General features: G+C 45.2%; 1 protein-coding gene and 1 pseudogene across 16 annotated transcripts in view; one reads left to right on the forward strand and one right to left on the reverse strand.

Moving 5' to 3' along the window:
- The window catches only part of MGAT5 (alpha-1,6-mannosylglycoprotein 6-beta-N-acetylglucosaminyltransferase), a 372876-nt gene that overhangs the window by 251610 nt on the left and 98418 nt on the right, over window positions 1-22848 (reverse strand). The window lies entirely within an intron of this gene.
- LOC100152750 (selenide, water dikinase 1-like) lies at window positions 16855-18850 on the forward strand (annotated as a pseudogene).

Consider the following 22848-nt stretch of genomic DNA (forward strand, 5'->3'; position numbering starts at 1 on the left):
AACCATGATTGGCACTGCCCTGACCCACATTTTCTTAAAAGCAGGCAAGAGATTGTGGTTCTTGTTCTATTTATCTACAGAAGGGCTTCAGGACAGAGGGGACCAGAGGAGAAGCAAGAGAGGAAAACTAATTAAAAAGCAAGTGGGGAAAAATTAGCTTGGAAAGGGCTCAGTGAACTGCTGACAGCACAGAGTGCGGAGGTGAAAAACAAATGCAAAAGAGAGGTGGTGGAATCCAAAAAGAGCGTGATTAGAATGAGAAATGAGGCCACAGCCACCTCCCAGCAACCAGTTAGAGAGAGAAGGAGTCAGAGTGACATTTGTGGAGCAGAGAGGAGGAAAAGTTCCCTAGACAAAAGGGGGCAGATCGCTGCCTCGGAAAACACAACAGCATCACACACACGGCTGTACACACACACACAAGATAGCAGAGAAATCTAGCCCAGTGCTATTGGAAACCCTCATAAGAGAAAAAGGAGACCAACTGGAGAGAAAGGACAAGGAGCAGCCTAAGGCCATCACAAACCGGCTTGAATTACTGACAAAAGCCTACCTGGTGCGCGGAAGGAGCTGTGGACACTTGGGTGAGCGCCTCCCCACCCCCACATCCCAGGCCGTCCTGCTCCTTTCCATTATTACAGGAAACCGCAAGGCAGAGACTCCTTTCATCGGAGCCATTCACTGTAGAGATGGGTCATTTCAAGGGGGTGGGCGGAAGGGGAGTGGAGAGATGGGGACACAGGAAAAAGGGGTGGGGACCTTGAATGAAGGGGCCTGAGAACCTGGAATGAAGGGGCCTGAGAACTTCACTCTGGAACAGCTGCAGCTGGAAAGTCCAGTTTCCCAGAATGAGAGGCTGAGGGAGAAAGGGGATGCCTTGGCAGAAAAGATGTGGTTTCACGGAGAATAGAAAGGTCCATTTGCCACTCAGAGGCTCCTGAACTTCTCTGCAGGCCTTCCTTCCAACAGGGGTGCCTGGGATGTGCTTGTGTTACCGTCACAAAAATGACAACAGACCCTGCGCCACGGCCCAGGTCCAGCGGCAATGCTGATTATTAATGGTGAGAAGGCCGCTAACCTATTTGGGTTCCCAAGGGGTCAGGCGCCACTTACAGCCACTTATACAAACTCGTTTCTTCTCTCGACCACCCTTGGGAAGAGGTGCCATCACCGTTTTACAGATGAGCAAACAGGTCTGAGAAGGTAACTCGCTTGCCCAAGGTCCCTCCTTGACTAAGAGACAGGGGCAGCATTCGAACCCAAGCTCTTAGCTTTACTGGTGGTTTCCAAACTATATTCCCCACTTCACTGTGCTGTTAAGAGATACTGTAATTTTTTTCATGATACCCTTAGGCTCAAACAATGAATAAAAACTCCATTTACCAAAGAGGTCCAAGCAACTTCATAGTTAGTAGTAGTTAGGTGGTTTCCAGCAGAGAAAGCTGTGTTTTCCTCAAAATTGCACAATATTCCACAGTGCCCTTGTGGCTTTCTCAGGTCACCCCCGGGAGCCTTGGCACACAGTGTGGAATCCACAGAAACACACTTTCCTGCCTTCTCCCTTCTGGTGAGGAAGAGTGCAAACATCACCCCGTCTGTTCCTTCAAGAGCAAAGGGAAGAAAATCTGGGACCAGCGGCCCCCAGCCACCAGAGATTGCTGCGCCCTGAGCCCTCCCCTGCAGCCTTGTGCACCTGGCCCACCTGACCGGAACCCAAACCTTCCAGAACAAACTTCCACCTGCTGTGCTGCAGAGGCTCACTTCGCCCCCTTCCCTCCAGCCAGTTCCTGTTCCCAGAGGCTGGGGGACTTAGTTCCTCTCCTGAGAAACGGCTTCGCCCACAGACTATTTCACCTCTTCCTCCAGGGCCCAGGCCCACCCTGCACACCGGCTTGGCTGGGCTGCTCCAGCTGGATCACTCCGGGCTGCCTTTGTGCGCATCTCCCCCATCCCTTCGGTTATGAACTTCTGCAGGGAAGTGGGCTCAGATCTCGCTCATCTTGCTGGCTTCCTCAGAGACTAGGCCCAGCGAATGGTACACAGTTTCTCCTGAGTTTTAACAAAGAATGGAACAAGCGAGGGAAGGATGGCTTAAGGGACCACAAGAAGGGTTATGGGATGATGAAAAAAAGAATGAATGTGGTAGACAGCCACACTGATGGCCCCTTATCCATGCTCCTTGCAATGGGCCTCAAAAGCGACTCTTGGAGTTCTCAGTCACAGCACAGCAGAAACGAATCCGACTAGGAACCATGAGGTTACGGGTTCAATCCCTGGCCTCACTCAGTGGGTTAAGGATCTCGTGTGGCCATGAGCTGTGGTATAGGTCACAGATGCGGCTCAGATCTGATGTTGCTGTGGCTGTGGCGTAGGCCGGCCGCCGTAACTCTGATTAGACCCCTAGCTTGGGAACCTCCATATGCCACAGGTGTGGCCCTAAAAAGCCACTCTCATCAAGAAGGGTCTGGGGTGGGGGCGGGGGGATAAATTAGGAGTCTGGGATTAACATATACACATTACTGCATATAAAATAGATAAGGAACTAGGACCTACTGTATAGCACAGGGAACGACACTCAATACCTCATAATAACTTATAATGGAAAGGAATCTGAAAAAGAATGTGTGTATGTGTATAACTGAATCATTTTAACGTATACCAGAAACATACACAACATTGTAAATCAACTATATTTCAATAAAAAGTTAGAAAAAAACAGGAACCTTTGTCCTAAAAAACCTTAACTCAGCTGTGCAGAACCGAAAAACCTGTTTTATCCCAAGTTGAATAGTTAAAAGAGTGAGCATTTTTGTCTTTGGTAAGATATAAGGTAGACCATAGAAGGATGGATAAAATGCTTTGAACTGAAATAAGTTTTTAAATGAAATATTTTTTAAAAGACGCTTCTCTATCTGTACCCTTTGAATCTGGACCAATCTTGCACTTTGCTTTGGCTGATAAATGCAGTGGAAGTCAAGAATGCCAGCGCTGTACCTGGGCATCCAAAGGCATTCATTGCATGCTTCTGCTTACTCTCTTAGAACCACGCACATAACCTGGGCCAGCCTGCTGTGAGAGGGCAGGCCATGCAGACGGGAGCCCAGGTGTCCCAGCTGAGACCATCCTGGAGCAGACTCAGCCAGCCCACCCCCTCACATGAGAAGCAGGCTAAGAACAGCAGATTGAGGCCTCATCACATGGGTGAACCCAGCTGAGACCACATCCACCACCCCATTGCCTGGAACACCAATAGAAGACTTACTGTTTTAAGCCCCTAAGTGTTGGAGTAGCTTGGCATGTTGGCGTGGCAACAGCTAACTGCCCATGAATGAACAGTCTCACTTAGGGCTGTAAATCCCTGGAAGGCAGGGTGGAGTGTCTGTCCTGTGCTACGCCGGCAACCAAAGTCCTTAAGCAGAGAGTGTCCACAAGTTAGGAAGTATCTCTCAACTTCTTTACGGTAATTTTTGGTTGGTTTGTTTGAGAGAATGAAACGAGAGCTTTGTTAATGTCCCCTTAAACATTTACCAATGTTTCTTGCACTTTTGTCCAACAGACTGATTCCATAGCAGTTTTTACAATCATGCTCATATCTGGAGAAAAACACTGTTTTTGATGTGAACAAAATACTTCTCGACTTTACGAGGGGTTACTCATAAACTTTACTTGAGGTTTACTTGAAGCTAGGTGTGGATTCACCATCACCCTCATCTGTAACACTGCCTCTGTGCATTCTGATCAAGTGCTTTCTTGAGGAAAGAAAGTGGCAGAGGTGGGCCACAAACCCACCTCCTATGATGCCTCCTGGGAGCCAGTAATAATGGTAACTGGCAGCAGTTATCCATCACCTGTCTTAGCCGCCCTCTTGGCTCATACCACCTGCCTGTAAACCAGCTCCCAGTGAATCTAAACAACCATTTTTGGTGATGATGTCAAAAAAGGGGCAAGACATAAAAATAGTTTTCAAAGTTATCCATTTTTTTTTCCCTTCAACACTTCATGCTTTTCCCCTTCCAGTCTACATATAACCTAGGTTTTTATTCTTTATTTTTTTAAATTTTACTGGCGTATAGTTGGCTTACAATGCTGTATTAGTTTCAGGTGTACAGCAAAGTGAATCAGTTATATGTATGAATACACCCAATCTTTTTTCCCATATAGGTTATTGGGGAAATCTATAAATTATTGAGTAGGTTTTCCTGTGCTATATAACAGGTCCTTGTTAATCATCTATTTTACACAGTAGTGTGTATATATAATTCCCACCCTCCCAAATCCTCCCTCCCCCAAATGGCTTCACCTATGGTAACACTGGCTTTGAAACTGCAGCACTATATACAATAGCCAACACATGGAAGCAATCTAAATGTCCATCACCAGAGGAATGGATAAAGATGATGTGGTACATATATACAACGGAATATTATTCAGCCATGAAAAAGAATAAAATAATGCCATTTGCACCAACATGGATAGACCTAGATATCATCATATTGAGTAAAGTAAGTCAGACAAATATCAAAAGCTATCACCTATGTGGAATCTAATAAAAATGCTAAGAACTTATTTATAAAACAGAAACATATCACCTAATTTTGGGCTTACACTGAGGAAACAATAGACTTGTCATCTGCCCCCAAGGACCTCCAGTCCAGAAGAGGACCTCAAAGGCCCTCTTCTCTTAGCAAGAGGCTAGATAAGAGCCCAGCCTTACTCTTTCTGGCTGTACAAGTCAGAAGCCCACAGCAGGTGGTGAGCTTCAGGGCCTGCCATCTACAATAGGAAAGTCCTAGCAACCAAATCTGCTGTGACTGTCACTGTAGTGTTGCCAAAAGTCCTGATCTCAATCACTCTTCTCCAATGAACTCCTTTAATGAATGCCCCAGAGGAGGTGACTGCTGCACTATGGCCCATACAGTGCCTTTCCGTGATGCACTTCCTCTGCAAAGTGGCTTTCAGTTCATTGCTCCGACACCCACACCCACTTTCCTTACACTTTACTTTCCCAGGGAACTTTAGTCTGGCAAATTCTCAAGGCCTGCAAGCCTCAGTGCACATACATAAAGTGGAGGATCAAATGAGATTGAAGGAGATGATATAATATGAAATCCAAAGGCTTGGCACAGTCCCAAACACCTATCAGTGCTCAGAAAAGACTTTTTCCTTCCTTTCAGCTTCAAAAACACAGCTGTGACACTACACACACACACACACACACACACACACCCCTTTAGGACATACTCATCCCCTTCTGCCCAATATAATGTCACATTTGTAATGCCCTTAAATCCCACAAGTCAGGTCCCTGAAACACAAACATTCATTCAACTTTTACACCCAAAACCAAGCTGAGTATGATCAACATGGGGCCCCACAGCTCTTACCAACCTCCAGGGACTTTCTTCTTAGTAATAAAAAGGATCCTGACAACCTCCTGAACAATCCATAGAACAGCCAATGAGAAAATAAGCCACTGGGGTCCCAGCAAATGGCATTCCATTATCTGACTGAACCTGGTCTTCGGTCAAGTCCAGAGGGGCTTTATTTTCTGATGAAAGCACATCCCCATGCTAAGCAAGACTCCTGTCATGTTCAGACGAGGGCTCCGATTTATTCAGCTAGCCCCCGCCTATCAAGCACAGGATGGATCACGCCTCCTTCTGTAAAGACCTCACTCTCCAACTCCCGCTTCCCCATTCCCTGAGCATCTGAGAAGCAGTAATGGTAAAAGGAGCAGCATTGGCAACCATGCCAAATCTGTCTTCACTAACCACCTTCCCGTGCTGGGTGTGAATCTCTCAGGAAAAGAGCCAGAGAGTGACTCAGATCACCTGCTTACATAAGGAGACCTGAGTCTAACATGTTTCATGGACCAGCACTATTTCCTAGTCTGTCTTTGATTTCCCTTCAGGGTCTTCTCTGTATACTCTGTAGATTGATTATGAAATTGCCTCAACAAACAGAAAAACTTGGACTCCGTTATAGGAAGTAACACTACGATGTGCTTTCAGGTGTCAAGGGGTTTTGAGCTATTTCATCTTCATTTTTCTTCTTGGTAATCCTTCCATCCTGGAAGTGTGTTGGGTTGTAACAGGGGAATTTCCCACTCAAAACCTGAAAATCAAGTTCAGTCTCAGAGGACCTCGACCTAAACAAGCAGAGACTCATCCATCTTCCACCTGCTGACTCCCTGGTATGGAACATAAATGGCCAGATTGGCTACAATAAAGTCAGCTAGATCGAACTAAGCTGGGCCTAACTTTGTTCCTTATTTCTGCTGATCTCACAGCAACAAGCCAAACATACAGTGAGAGCAGAATGGTATCCAGCACAAGGCACCAACTTCACAAGCTTCCCTTGTGAGGCTAAGAAATGTTGGGGTCTGTTAGAAAACATCAGCTTCTTTGAAGTCTTAAAATAATTATGCCCTCCTAAGGTCAGCATCTAAAAACAGGAAAGATTGCAAAGTGCATCATAAGCACAAAACAAAAGCACATAACTAAGTCCTTCAGAATCAATATAAAGGATGAGGTTAAAACCACAACATAATACTACTACACATCCACCAGAATGGCAGAGGTGAAAAGAACAGGAAATTGCTAAGTGCACTGAGGATGTGACAGAGGAAGCTTTCACACGCTATAGAGAAAGGTACGAGCCAGTATAACCACTTAGGAAAACTGGCGGTTTTCTCACACAGCTGAACAGGCAACCCTCGTGACCCAGAAATTCCAGTTGTGAGTATATACTCAAGCGCAAGGTGGATCTGTATTCACCAAGAGCCATTAACTAGAGTGTTTCCAGAAGCGCTATTCAGAATAGCCCCAAACTGGGAATTATCCGAGTGTCTATTTATGATAGAATGGACCAATAAATTAATGGCATATTCACACAATGGAATACTTAGAGCAATGAGAACAAATAGTCTACAAATGTACACATTAATATAAATTTCACAGCATAATCCTGAGCAAAAGGAGGAGAAAAAATAGTACATAATGCATGAGTTTATTTATACAGAGAACAGAGAAACACCCAAGTAATCCATGCTGGTAAAGCTCAGCAGAGTGGCTGAGTGGGTAGGAGGGGTGATAACCAGAGGCAGCAGGGAGAGATGTGCTGGTGATGCTCTCTGTCTATCTGGGTGGTTAGGGGGGTGGGTACACTTTGCGGAAACCCATCAAGCTGTACACTTGTCCTGGGTACTTTCCTGCATGCATATTAGATGCCAATAAGAAGTTAAAGTCAAGAATATTGGTCTTCTTGTTAAGTCCCTGCTTGCCTCAACGACTCTCCAATGCTGGTTGGCCAGTACCTATTCTGGGAAAAGTAACCAGTTAGCCTAGGCACCAGCTGGTCATGTGGCCTGGGGCAAATTCTTTCACTCGGCCCTGGGCTGCAGCTTGTTAGAAAGACTGAACCAAATTCTGGCTCAGGTTTCCTCACAGTACTAATTCTCAAAGATTCTAATGTCACCCTCCTCATCCATTCCTTTGTGAAGCAGATCAGAATCACAGGTAGAAGGGGAACCAGGATTAGGTTAGGGGCCTGCTAAAAGCAAGAGGGGGTAGAGGCACTGACCCTCTTCCTTTTAGAATGCAAGATTTAAAAGGAGAGACTCCCTGGGAGTTTCCTGATGGCCTACTGGGTTAGGGATCCGGCATTGTCATGGTTGAGGTGTGGATTCGATCCCTGGCCCAGGGAACTTCCACAGGTGCGACCAAAGGGGAAAAATAAAGAAGAAGAGATGCCCAAGTCTCACTACCTGGACATGTCTGATGTTTCCAAAGCCAGGGCAATCTCCAATTAGACAAAATGGCACCTCATCATCTGGACCACCTACCTACTGACCTGCACTTTCAGTCCAATAATCCAATATGCTGCCTCTCTTTCTTTCCTCTAAGAAAAAGAGGTAAGGGGTTATATACAAAGTGATGCTTTTACCCAAGTCAGCAGCAAAGACCCTCTGAAAATATAATGCAAATATTCAAAAGGCCTGTCTAGGCCTGTCCTCCCAAGAGCAAAACATATCTCCCTGTCAAGGAGAAAGTGAGTCCAACATTTTACACTTCAGCAAATCAGCCTTCCATGCCAAGAGCACTTCCATGCTCGGCACTCAAGCTGGCTCACCCGCCACCATCACTCCAGAGACTGCACAAGTCCCAAGGCCTTAACACCTTCCCTCCCCCAGGTTTGTTACCTCACAATCAAATAATGAAAGGAGTATTTCTGGAGAAGAATGAGAAGGAAAAGGAGAGAGGAAACAGACAGCTCACTGCACTCATGGGAGAAATTCAAGTCCTCCCTGCCATTTTCCATGTAAAATGCAATCTTTATCTTTTGAGGAAGCTAGGATGCTCCCCACTTCCAGAGCACTCTGATTTTACATTCTCTCAAAGCTGGATGAGAGGAGACCCAGGCATCAAGCTAATCACGTTAAGGCGTTGCGCAAAGAAACCCACCCCCAACGCCAACCCCCAAAAAGATGCGAAGGCAAGAGAAAGAATAAGACAAGTGATTGCAGGTGACACAGGATTGTAGGGCAGGTCTTGGTCTTTCCATGCACATGGCCTCCTTCATGCTGTCAGAACAGAACAGAGACCACCAGACACACGTGCTCTTGGAAAATCTGACACTGATCACAACAAGGGCCCTTCCCTTTCTTATTTTCTTTATTATTTAACACTTTTATTTTCTCCAGACTGAAAGATCAAGTTTCATTAAAGCAGGGGTTCCCTGTTAGCCTAGTGATTAAGACTTCCAGTGTTGTCACTACTGTGGCATGGGTTTGATCCCTGGCCCGGGAACTTCTGCATGTTGTGGGTGTGTCCCCTCACTAAATTTCTCTGAAAAAAAGGATATAAAAATAAAAACAAATTTTTTAAAGCTCATCCAAAAAAGGTCAAACAAATAAAGTTAATTTATTATATTTTTGCTTCACTTGGATATTGGGTTTCATCGTCTGATGAAGGCCCTGTTTCAACCCTGATTCCTTAGACGTTTCATACAGAAGGAGTGTTCGTTCTTCCTTAGCTTTTATCCCCAAATGGAACAAAGATGATGATTTGGGGGCTGGTATATACATATCTATGTTTTTATACTGCAAATACCAGTATAAGTAACTACTTTTGCTTGCTGGGAACACAGGCTTGTCCACTCCCTAGTGGACAGGTATACCACTGGCAATGCTGCTGAATAGGTAACCAGCCACCCTCTTGGCTGCTGAAGCTAAGAGCAGTCTGGCTGCTGTTGCTCTCCCTAGGGCACCAAGCCCCAGTCTGATACGGTTTTCTGAGTGTGGTACATTTACGCTCTGGTTAGTACACATAATATCCAAACACACTTTTTCACTCTAAAATTAAGTAATTTTTTTAACATGGACCAGCACACCATATTTGTATGTTTGTGTACACTGTCTATTAGGATGAGACCAAATTATAATAAGTGATAAGTTCATTATATAAAAATAAAAGAACAAATGCATACACTAAATTGAGAATAAATGTGAAGAAAATATGTTACATAACTAGTACCAGTGGCAACATGAATATGGTAAAAACTGTGCCTGAAGTCTGGGCAATGCCGCTCAGCTTTAAAAATAAAAGCCCTGCTAAGGTTCAGACAGCTCTGCTTCTCTGGGCTGACTGGCTGTGTCCTAGGGGATCCTCCACCTGCCTTCCCCAGGCAGCTCTTGCTAGAATGACAGCAATGAGGCTGATAGGGTTAGGACAGGGTGACAAATCTGAAATCTTTTAGAAATAGAAAACAAAGGTTTTCTGTCTTCAAATAAGGTGTGGCCACTGTCCAGCAGAGTCTCATGAACCTTTATTGAGTTTTGACACAAAAACCAACAAGGCAATGGAGTGAAAGCTTAAACCTCCTTAAAACCTCCCTGAGCTGTGCAAAGTCATTCCACTAAGCCTGCAGGCACTGACCTCCTAAGGTCTGCTTGGTGGCAGGGAGGAACAGTAGATGGCATAGAACCAGCACTGTCTATCACTGAGGCTTGACGTCCGATCTCAATGACAGCCATGCCCAAGATTCCCAGGAAGACAGAAGGTTCCAAGGTCATTCATTACTAGGCTCTGAAAACCATTTGTGAGGTTAGCAGAGGCAAATGAGCAGTATCGCAGGTAAGCAATTATCTTTTCTTAACCTGTTAGTATCATCATGGGGTTTGCCATGTGCCTTGGGAAAGCAAGCTAGATCTGGAAGCTAAAACATGCATGTCTGAGAGTTGGGCAAGTTAAGTTTACCAGAGAAGTCTTATTTCTTTACTTTTTTTTTTTTTTTTTTCATTCTAGGGCTCTTCCTGCTGCATAGCTAGATCCTAAACCCACTGAGCGAGGCAGGGATCAAACACACATCCTCACGGATGTCAGATTCTTAACCCTGCTGAATCACAAGAGGAACTTCCTATTTCTTCATTTTATATTCTATTGTTAAAGAACTGTCCCCTGTGATAGGAAGAATAACAGCCTCTCCCAAAATGTCCCCTCCCTAATCCCCAGAACCTGTGAATATGCTGTCTAACATGGCAAAGGGGAATTAAAGTTTGTACGGGGGGGGGGGAGTGCAAATTAGGGCAAGAGGATTAAGAGGTATAAACTATCAGTTATAAGGAATTCCTGTCATGGTACAGTGGAAACGAATCCGACTAGGAATCATGAGGTTGTGGGTTCGATCCCTGGCCTCGCTCAGTGGGTTAAGGATGCAGCGTTGTCATGAGCTGTGGCGTAGGTTGCAGACACAGCTCGGATCCTGTGTTGCTGTGACCCTGGTGTAGGCCGGCAGCTACAGCTCCAATTAGACCCCTAGCCTGGGAACCCCCATATGCCACGGGTGTGGCCCTAAAAAGACAAAAATAAACTATCAGCTATAAAATAAGTCACAGGAATGTAATAGTGTACAGCACAGGGAACACAGTCAATAATATGATAATAACTTTGGATGGTACACAGTCTATAACAACACTGAATCACTGGGCTGTATACGTGAAACTAATATTTTAAGTCAATTATTCTGCAGCTTAAAATAAAATATAAAGATGCACCTGGAGTTAGAGTTGCTAATCAGAAGACCTTAAGAACATTAGACTGGACCATGCAAGGTGGTCCAATGTAATCACAAGGGTCCTTACATGTGGATGAGGGAGGCACAAAAATCAGTGTCTGAAGAGTCAAGATACAGGTTCCTGCTGTGGTTCACTGGGTTAAGAATCTGACTGCAGGGTCTCAGATCGCCGAGGAGGTGCAGGTTCCATCCCCAACGCAGCACAGTGGGTTAAAGGATTCAGTCTTGCCACAGCTGCCACAGAGATCCCAGCCTCAGCTTGGATTCAATCCCTTTGCCCCAGGAACTTCCATATGCTGGGGGTGCAGCCAGAAAAAGTAAAAATACATAATAAAAAATAAAGAGTCAAGACAGACTAGCTTTGAAAATGAAAGGAGGAGTTCCTGTTGTGGCGCAGTGGTTAACGAATCCGACTAGGAACCATGAGGTTGCGGGTTCGGTCCCTGCCCTTGCTCAGTGGGTTAACGATCCGGCGTTGCCTTGAGCTGTGGTGTAGGTTGCAGACGCGGCTCGGATCCCGCGTTGCTGTGGCTCTGGCATAGGCTGGTGGCTACAGCTCCGATTCGACCCCTAGCCTTGGAACCTCCATATGCCGCGGGAAGCGGCCCAAGAAATAGCTAAAAAAAAAAAACGACAAAAATAAATAAATAAATAAATAATAAAAAAAAGAAAATGAAAGGGGCCCACCAGGTAAGAACTGCAGGCAGCCCCTAGAAGCTAGAAAAGGAACATTAACATTCTACCCCAGACCCTCCAGTAAAGAACGCAGCCCTGCTGGCAGTGACATTAGCCCAGTGAGACCATATATTTCCTATTGTTCCTGCAACAAAGTGCCACAAACTTAGAGGCTTAAAACAAGAGACTTATTCTTTCATAGCTCTAGTGTCCAGAAGTACCAAATCCGTTCCCCTGGGTAGAAATCAAGGTGCAGCAGGGACGTTCTCCCCCTCCCCCAGCCTAGAAGACAATGGGTTCCCTGGCTCTTAGAGCTGCTGGTGGCTATAGGCACTGCTTGCCTTGTGGGCTCCATTCTACCCATCTCTGGCTTCTCTTCTCCTTTCTGTGTCATCTTCTGCCTCTTGCTGATAAGGATATTTATGGTGGCATTTAGGGCCATCTCGATAATCCAGGATAGCCTTCCCATCTCAAGATGTTTAACCAATTCACACCTGCCAAGTCTCTTTTTCCATAGAAGGTAACATTTTCAGGGTCTAGGAGTCAGATCCTGAAATCTGTGGAAGATATTCAGCCTACCACAGACCCACTTCAGGCTCCTGACCGCCTCCAGAACCAGAAGATAAATTTGTTTTGCTTTAAACCACTAAGTGTGGTAATTTGTTACAGCAGCAGAAGGGAACTAATATGCCCCCTACCTCGCCAACATGGGCTACATCAGGAGACGGGGCAAAAGGAAGCCACCAGCCCATCCCTACTAGTCACATCAGCATCCTGGGAGGCCTTTATATGGAAAGATGGCATTCCTCTTTTCCCATTGGATGCAAGAGAATGCCAAGATTCCGAAGTGGAAGGCCATCAGAAGCTTCAGAAATCAGCCTTCTCTCCTGCCTCTGCCAAGTTTCTTAAATAAACTTTATGGTAATTTGTAAAGCAAAGCTTAGGGGCCAAAAGGAACCGACAGTCGTTTCAGGTAATTCCTCTTGATATCAGTGAGTACGCTCCATCCACAAATGTCAAACGGTTTTGCTCACAAAGCCAAAAATCCCTACTACAAATATAAGACAACGTAAGACCCTAAAGGACCATATTCCTCAATTAGGAACAGCCTCTTCAGACAGCTTTCCTATCATTCCAGGGGCAGAATAGTACACTTTCAAGCCCCCCATTCGTCTCTGCTCTTTCTGAGGGCAGTTTACATTGCTGGTTTTCTGCCATCTCTGTAGTGATTGCTATTTATAGAGCTGCTCCTTTTTTCACTGATCGGCCTTCAGGACATGGCAGCCATGCCTGGGTGGTGTTCTCCCCCAGTCACCTTGCTGGGACACCCATAGGTTCTGTCCCCTGCCCTCTCTACTCTCTGTATTCTCTCCCTTAGTGAATGTACCCTATCCCATGGCCTCAAATCCATATACCATAGGCTTGACCTCTCAAATCCAATACCCAGCCTTGACCCCTCACTTGAGTGAGCTCCAGATCCAAATGTCCTGGTGTGAGTTCAATAGCTCCAGTTGAATATTTAGGAAATCTCCCCACTTTGGCTGCCTCAGAACTGCTAATCTCATGCAGACATATCCATCCACTCAGTAAATGTCACCACCATCAACCCAGAGCTCAAACAAAACCCACAGCCCTTATACACTCTCTTCATTCCCTCCTACCCTTCCTATTTAATCCATCAGCAAGTCTATCAGCTCTGCCTCTAATATATACCCCAAATTTGACTTTTTTTTTTTTTTAATGGTTGCATTGCATCCAAGGCATATGGAGGTTCCTGGACCAGGATCAAATCCAAGATGCTGCAGCCACTGCTGCAGCAATGCTGGATCCCTAACGCACTGTACCTGGCCAGATATCAAACCTGCACCTCCACAGTGACCTGAGCCACTGCAGTCCAAATCTTAACCCACTGTGCCACAGCGAGAACTCCAAATCTGACTATTTCTTCAATCCAATCCAAGCTCCCCTCACTTCCCAATCAGATTCCAATGATCATACACCAGCACTTCCTCCTGCCTCACTCACTGCTGCCTCCAACCAGCATTTCAGTCTCCCCAGGGCAGTGGGTCACCTTTCTAAAGCAGAACTTAAAACTCACTCCCCACTGTGAAAGTGTCCAGAGCTTTCCAGCTGCACACAAACTTCATGGTCTTATGCAATCCTGCCACTGTCTGGTGGTCTGCCTCTTCCCTTTTCTCTTCCCATTTGCTAGCACGCACACCTGCTGGCTGCCATCCTCTCCCAGAACATGCTAGGCTTATTCCACTTCAGTGCCTTAGTACTCACTACCCCTCACTTGTGCATTTTCTCCCTCCACATCCAGGCGCAAGTGCTCTCTTCCGAAGCCTCACCCCAAATGTTTAAGGTCTGAGCACAGCAAAAGCGACCCCCAATCTCCTGCTTTCCTACTGCCTACTTTGTTTTCTTCAGAACATTGAGGAATACCTGAAAAGGTCCTCCTTGTTTGCTGATGCAGGTGTGATGCCTTCGGGCAGAGTTTTAACACACTTTCCCCAGCACCTAGCACCTATGAGGATTTCAATCAATACTTGGTCACAAACTGCTACGGGTTTTGCCATCCAAGGGCAACAGCAAATCATCTTAAAAAGGTATTAGCTTAGTCTCTTTGGTTTTATTTTTTTCTCCTTTTTTTTTTTTTTGATGGAAGTGTAATTAGTTGATTTACAATTATTTTGTTCGTTTCAGGTGTAGAGCAAAATAATTCAGTTATGCATCTATATTTATCTACATATCTATATATAGAGAGAGAGGGAGAGGGTGAGTGTTCCCTGTCCTATACAGTAGGCCCTTGCTGGTTACTTTTTTTATATAGAGTAGTGCGTATCTGTTAATCCCAACCTTCTAATTCATCCAGTCCCTTTGCTTTTGAGGAAGAATGATTTCCTGGGTTTCAACAGGAAAGACATCAAGCTCTCCCTGCTGCCCATCATCCCCGCCCCCTCCTGCCCTGCCTCCTCCTCTCTCTTGATGTGTGCCCCCTTCCCTCCCTTCTCCAGCTAGCTGGCTCCCTAACCTTCCATTTTATATTGCTTCTGCTTCTTCACAGAGCTCAGGGCATCATGCTATTTGCTAACAGTGAAGTTTCCTTTCAACTCTCTCTCAATTCTTCTTCCTGAGCGTCCATCTCCCTGGCCTGGGAAGAAGGGCAGACAGTATAGAACCAGAGCACTCAGGCAGAAACTAGGATCTCTAGCACTGAGATGAACAAATCCTCCCACCGCAGTGAGACCAAATATATCTGCGTTCATTCCCCTTCCAAAGATGAGTACTGTCCACAGGGATCCTCCCCAAAGGGTGGGAGGGGTGTCGAACCGGCACACGGGGGAATCATGAGGACATGAGAAATGAGGGTTGGCCTGAATGAGAACAAAGGTTAGGAGGGAAATGAAGCTCTCTGTAAACAACATGATTCATTAAGAAAAATCAAGCCGGCAAGTCTGATCCTTTCCTAAAGGCCTGTGCAAAGGCTCGCGTGCGCTTGGATGCAATGCTGCCTCTTGGCAGAAATAGAGGTTGCTGTATATGGGCCAGGTAGTAAATATGCTAGAAGGTTTTGTGCAAATCAGATCTAACGCCTACAGTGTGCCTGCCAAGGAACTACAACCTCCCTTTTCAGGTGAAGAAAAGGATGTTCAGAAAGGCACAAAGTCTGTTTATCCACAAAGCATGGCCTGCACAGTGCCAACGACCCAAGAAACTTTTAGGGGCCATGAAAACATTTTCTGTCCTTTTTTTTTTTTTTTTGGTCTTTATGGCATTTCTTGGGCCGCTCCCGCGGCATATGGAGGTTCCCAGGCTAGGGGGCTAATCGGAGCTGTAGCCACCAGCCTATGCCAGGGCCACAGCAACACGGGATCCGAGCCGCATCTGCAACCTACACCACAGCTCATGGCAACGCCAGATCGTTAACCCACTGAGCAAGGGCAGGGACCGAACCCGCAACCTCATGGTTCCTAGACAGATTCGTTAACCACTGCGCCACGACGGGAACTCCTCTTTCCTTTTTTTTAATGGCCATGCCCATGGAAGTTCCCAGGCCAGGGTCTGAGTCCAAACTGCAGCTGCAACCTACGCCGCAGCTGGGGCAATGGGATCCTTTAATTCACTGTGCCAGGCCAGGGATCAAACCCCAGCCTCTGCAGCAACCTGAGCCACTGCAGTCTGATTCTTAACCCACTGAACCACAGAGGGAACACCATACTTTCCTTTTTTAAAAAAAATCAGAAAAAAAAGGTGAATATAATCCACCCTGGATAGTCATAAAATATAATGTTCAGTACTTTTGTGGGGGATGGGTGCACCCTAGGCATATGGAAGTTCCAGGCCAGGGATTGAACCTGTACCACAGTAGTGAGCGGAGCTACTGCAGTGACAACACCAGATTTTTAACCCCCTGCACCACAAGGGAACTCCTCAATACTCTTCTTATAGAGGAAGGGGTCTATTAAACCCAATGGCCGTCGAGAGTGCCATGGTGACTCAGAAGAGATGGTGACTTACCTACTATCACCAAGAGCAAAGACCTGAGAAAAGACCATATCAGGCCCTACTCTTTCCCAGAACACTAGTCAGCTTCCTCATACTTTCATGCCTCATGAAAACCTTGGTATCCCTCCAGTTTTAAAATGTCTCTATCACCTGAGCTTTCTGAAAATGCCCTCCCCCCACCTTTTTGTCTTTTTTAGGGCTGCACCACGGCATAAGGAAGTTTCCAGGCTAGGGGTCAAATTCTTGCTACAGGCCTATGCCACAGCAATGCCAAATCCAGATCCTTAACCCACGGAGCGAGGACAACGATCAGATATTTGTCAGGTTCATTACCGCTGAACCACAACGGGAACTCCGAAATTAGTTTCCCTTTTTCCAATGCAAGAATCATGGAGCTAGAAATGTACCTTACAGGACTCACCAAAAATGCGATCGTTCCTCCTGTGATGGATCCTTAGCTTACTTGGAAGACAAAAAGTTCTTGGAAGACATAGTAAAATAAGCAGGCTCCTAGCCCCCCCAGATCCTCCCGCCCTCTGCTGCAAGAGTGGCGTTTTTATTCAGGTGACACTGAAGTGCGCCCGGCATTGTGTGAGCAGAGGAGCCCAGTTTGAGGCAGGAGGCCGAGGGCGCCAACTGAACCAGCTGTAAAGAAACCAGCCAACTATGAGAGAGAGGGGAGGAGCGCAGCCTTGAGGTGTGCACGGCCGAGAACCATGTCTGCACCTGGGTCCTTTAACCCAGAAATTTGTGAATTGGACAAGAACGTCCGGTTAACCAGATTCACTGAACTGAAAGGCACTGGCTACAGAGTGCCTCAAGATGCCTTGGAGAAACTGCTGAAATCCTTACAAGAGAACCCCTTCCAATAAGTTGAGCAGTTATGCCAAGGCTCAGCATCGGGATGGATACCGGTGTTATTCCTTCGGGGCATGGCAGTCTTGCCTTGGTTCAGACCACGGACTACATCGTGGATGACCCTTACATGATGGGCAGGAGAGCCTGTGCCAACATCCTCAGTAACTTCTGCATCACGGGGGTCACAGAATGGGACAATATTCTGATGCTCCTTGGAAACAGTAATAAAATGACCAACAGGGAAAGGGATAAAGGGATGCCCCTAATTATACAGGTTTGTTTTAGTTTTTTTTTTTTTTTTAACCTTTTTAAGGCCGCACCTGTAGCACATGGAGGTTCCCAGGCTCAGGATTGAATCCGAGCTACAGCTGCGGGCCTTCGCCACAGCCACAGTAACGTGGGATCCAAGACGCACCTGCAACCTACACTACAGTTCACAGGGCAATGCCAGATCCTTAACCCACTGAGCGAGGTCAGAAATTAAACCTGCATCCTCATGGATCCTAGTTGGGCTCGTTAACCACTGAGCCACGCAGGAAACTCACTATACAGCGTTTTAAAAATGCAGCAGAGGAGGAAACTCACTATACAGCGTTTTAAAAATGCAGCAGAGGAGGCAGGAACATCTATTACAGCTGGCCAAACAGTGTTAAACCCCTGGATTGTTTTAGAAGGTGTGGCTACAACTGTCTGCCAGCCAACAAATTGATCATGCCAGGCAGCACAGGGCCAGGGGATGTGCTAGTGCTGACAAAGCCCAAGGGGATGCAAGTGGCCGTGACCGTGCACCTGTGGCTGGCCATTCCCAAAAAATGGAATAAAATCAAGCTACTGGTCACCCAGGAAGACATGGAGCTGGAGCAAGAAGTGATGATGAACATGGCCAGGCTCAACAGGACAGTGGTGGAACTCATGCACAGGTTCAACGCCCACCTGGCCATTGACATCCTGGGCCAGATGTAGAATCTGGCCAAGCAGCAGAAGAACCAGATGTACATCATGATTCACGACCTCTCGGGTCCTTGTCAAGATGGCAGCAATGAGCAAGGCCTGTGGAAACATGTTCAGCCTCATGCACCCAGACCTGCTCGGAGACATCCAGAAGCCTAGTTCTAATCTATTTACTGCATGAGCAAGCAGCTGGGTTCTGTGCAGAGATAAAGTCTCCTATATGTAGTGAGGTCTCCATTTGTGGATTATTGGGGTTGATTGGGGTTGTGGAGGAGGGGAACCACAAAGTCAGGATCATAGGCAAACCCTGGATCACCAAGGTCACGCAGCAGGTGGCCACGCAGAACGTGAAGCCCACACTGGATGCCACCTCTTTATCTCAGCCGGGGTGCTCTGTGGTTTTGTTTTTAAATAGCTCTATGTCCTTTGTCATCATTTCAGTTAAAGACGATAAACAACAAAAAAACTCATTGTGTCTACACATCTGGTGACTTTAAGTTGATTTGTAAGTGGAAGCAATTAATAAAATCCATTGCTGGAGTTCCCATCATGGCACAGCAGAAACGGATCCGACTGGGAACCATGAGGTTGTGGGTTCGATCCCTGGCCTCGCTCAGTGGGTTAAGGATCTGGCAGTGCCGTGAACTGTGATGTAGGTCACAGACATGGCTCAGATCTGGTGTTGCTGTGGCTGTGGTGTAGGCTGGCAGCAACAGCTCTGATCCGACCCCTAGCCTGGGAACCTCCATATACCGCAGGTGTGGCTCTAAAAAGACAAAAAATAAAATCCATTGCTTTTTCTCTTATTACAGTAACTGAAGATGCACCTAATCTTGAGGCAACTTCTGAGTTGAGAATTACATTGTTATCCACTAGTGTTGATTCATTTTGAATCTTTAGACACTTCTCTTGACGAGTAGTCTCTTTTTAAAGATGCTTTCAAATAGCACAGACATTACCCATTCTAAGAGCAGTTTGTGTCATTTCATTTTAGGTATATTTATCATTATCAGTCTGATCCTTTTTGAAGTGGCTGGAATGATATTCTTTTTTGGCCACCCCACGACATATGAAGTTCCCAGGTCAGGGATCAGATCCGAAGCTGTGGCAATGCCAGATCCTTAACCTAGTGTGCTGGGCCAGGGATCAAACCTGAGTCCCAGCACTCTCAAGAGGCCACCCATTTTGTTGCGCTGCAGTAGAAACTCCTGGAATGATGTTCTGGAAAGACGGGATTGGTGACTGACACAAGAGTACCCCAGTAGCGAGAGGGTTGCATGACTCCTTCCAGTCTTCTAATTCAAGAGCATCTGTGACCCAAGCCATATCCCAAGAGTGCATTCAGTTAAAAAAAGCAAGTGCTTAACTCTGCATGGAAAGCACTTTGAAGACATTTCTTTTTTTGTAGCTTCGTTAATACTTAACAATAATGTCATTAACTGTTTTCTTTACTGATAGCAAAAAAAGGAAACTTTTTGCAATGTAATTAGATGTTTGGTAGTATAGCAAGGAATTGCCCTCCAAAAGGGGGTTCAAGTATAATACTCATTTACAAGTCAATATATAATTACACAATTTTTAAATATAATCAATAAAGATTTCTGTGGATGGTAGTGTTTAATACATTTTATATTTTGTACAGTGATTTTAGGCCTTTTGTTTTCTGAAAATCAGCAGCTATTCAGCCTAATTCTTAGTATGATTGTGTCCTTTGCACAGTACTTTTCCGTGAATGCTTTCCGTTGATCTGTGTATAAACTCACGTCAACTGAGCAGCCTGAACTTCAACTAGTTATTCAAATAAATATTTAGTTTTTTTATTGCTCTTGTATAATCAGATGTACTTTTTAGTGTTATTTTAGAAGGATCAGGAGGGTTTTGGCTAAAATACAATTTATTGGGGGGAAAACTAGATTTTAGCTTTATAAAACTTTTTAGTCTCAGGACCTATAGTTTCTTTTTTCTTTTTTTCTTTGTGTGTGTGTGTGTGTTTGTGTGTGTGTGTCTTTTTGTCTATTTTAGGGCCACACCCACGGCATATGGAGATTCCCAGGCCAGGGGTCGAATTGGAGCTGTTGCTGCCAGCCTAAGCCAGAGCCACAGCAACACCAGAGCTGAGCCGCATCTGAGACCTACACCATAGCTCATGGCAATGCTGGATCCTTAACCCACTGAGCAAGGCCAGGGATCAAACCTGCAACCTCATGGTTCCTAATCAGATTTGTTTCCACTGTGCCACGACGAGAACTCCAGGACCTATAGTTTCTTAAAATAAATTTTGTAGTTCTCGAATAAATAGGTGAGCTAAAAAGGTACGTATCCGTGTTACTTAAAAACAGAGGCTTTGGAGTTCCCGTCGTGGCGCAGTGGTTAACGAATCCGACTAGGAACCATGAGGTTGCGGGTTCGGTCCCTACCCTTGCTCAGTGGGTTAACGATCCAGCGTTGCCGTGAGCTGTGGTGTAGGTTGCAGACACGGCTCGGATCCCGCGTTGCTGTGGCTCTGGCGTAGGCCGGGGTCTACAGCTCCAATCTGACCCCTAGTCTGGGAACCTCTATATGCACGGGAGCGGCCCAAGAAATAGCAAAAAGACAAAAAAAAAAAAAAAAAAAAAAAAAAAAAACAGAGGCTTCCTTGTATTTTCACCTACTGAGCATCTAGGAAGGACTCCTGTCCTCACGCACAAGTGCACTCACTTCTCAAGTGGGCTTGTCCACCAGTGCTGCCTGTTTCTGAACGCTTCCTGCTCACAGGAGGCAAAGTAGAGAAAACAGCATGACTTCTTGCCAAAGAAACCACCACTGGGGAGATGAAGGCCCTGGAAAAAGCTGTACCTTGGATGCATCCTCTTTTGCATGTGCAACTGGAACTCACGCCCTACCTAAGCTGGGTATGTAGGACCAAGGGCTGCTGTGGAATTGAAATTAATTGAATGCTTTATAGGGATTGATACCCATGTTGCTATCAAAAGCTACAAACTGGTGGTCTGCAAAATGAAATGTGTTGGAAACCTCTGGTCAGTTGGGGGAAAAAAAAAAAAAAGGATAAAAAAAGTAGTAGACTCTGAGTGTTCCTCTACCAGGGAGATCCCTTGGAGAGCCCTCAAGGCGAATAAAGACCAAGTTTCAAATAGCATGTCTCAAACCTTGTCCCAAGATCAGTAACTGCATTGGAATGACCTGGCACGCTTATTAAAAATGCAAATTCCAGGGCCCCACCCCATGGCTGCCAAACCACCAGGGGCAGAGCCTGGAAATCTGCATTATAAACATGCCATGGGACTCTGACCTGCCCTGGAGATCAGGACCCCCCGTCAGGAGGGTCAGGAGCACAGATGGGGACAAAGTGCTTTTTAAACAGATTCCATTATCTTCTAAATTTTCCCAGAATGCAACTATAATGGAAAAGGAACCAAGAATATACTTTGTTTTGTTTTCAACTTTTCCACAATCTACTAAGTGTTAGGAAAAAAAAAAAAAATCCTATCACAACAAATCCACTTCTGAAAAGAATACCAGTCACCAAATCAATTCTATACTTGGAGTTGTTACCTTTATTGGTGATTTTACCAATACATTCAGGGATCTGAAGACATCATTTTGTCTTCTTAACACAGTTGGGCCCCAGCATTTAGATAATGACATATCTAATTGATTGTGCATTACTTTTATTTCTCTCTTACATTAGCTAGGAAGTTGCATTGATTTTTCCCCCCAATTTTGTGTGCTGGTAGGTTATATTATCTATGACTTGCATTCAGTGTGGCAAAGACACCATTACAAAATAATTGTTATAAAAGGAGACAATGTAAAATAAATAACATAAAAGGAGACAATGGGCCTTATATGATAAAGTTTGACATAAAAAAACTCCTGGCTAAAATGTACTCTTAGAGGTGTTGCTGCTGCTATTCTCATAAGTGGAGGAGGTTCTTAAGGACATTTTTCACCCACCCCCTTACCCACAGACACAAAAGAAAAGAAAAAAACAAGTGATCTGGACTACCAGAACTGGCAGCCAGAGCAAATACCTACAGTAGCACCCCTATCCAGGTACCCACCCCTGAGCCAGCCACAATGTAGAGAAGCTGCATAAAAGAACAAAAACCATAAAATTCTGGCCAGTGGTTACTGAGGCAGGAGGCAGGGAGATGGCAGAAAAGAGGAATAGAGAGATGTGTGTTCCTAGCAAGTCTATGTCCTTGGGTTGAGTGGTTTCAAAAGTATTTGATAACAACCACAACATCAACAACAATGATGCTATAAAACTAGTTTCATGTATTCATCATCTATTGCATTGGCACAGCCACTTTGGGGAATGGTATGGAGGTTCCTTAAAAAACTAAACATAGGACTACCATCCAGTAATCTCACTCCTAGGCATGTATCCAGAGAAAAACATTAATTCAAAAAGATAGATGCACCTTAATGTTCACTGCAGCACTATTTACAGTAGCTAAGACATGAAAAGGAACCTAAATGTCCATCAAGAGAGGAATGAATAAAGAAAATGTGGTACATATATTTAACAGAATATTACTCAGTCATAAAAAAGAATGAAGTAACACCATTTGCAGCAACATGGATGGACCTAGAGATCATACTAAGTCAGAATGAGAAAGACAAATATCATGATATCATTTATATGTGGAATCTAATAAAAATTATAGAAAAGAACTTATTTATTGAACAGAAACAACCTTACAGATTCAAAAAAATTTAATGGTTCCCATAGAGGAAACCATGAAAGGGAGGGATAAATTAGGAGGATGGGAATAACAT

The sequence above is a fragment of the Sus scrofa genome, chromosome 15 (assembly GCF_054392235.1).
Source record: "Sus scrofa isolate SSC_HxYL_T2T_F1_AM1 chromosome 15, Sscrofa_HxYL_maternal_Yorkshire_Landrace_v2.0, whole genome shotgun sequence".
Classification (NCBI taxonomy): domain Eukaryota; kingdom Metazoa; phylum Chordata; class Mammalia; order Artiodactyla; family Suidae; genus Sus; species Sus scrofa.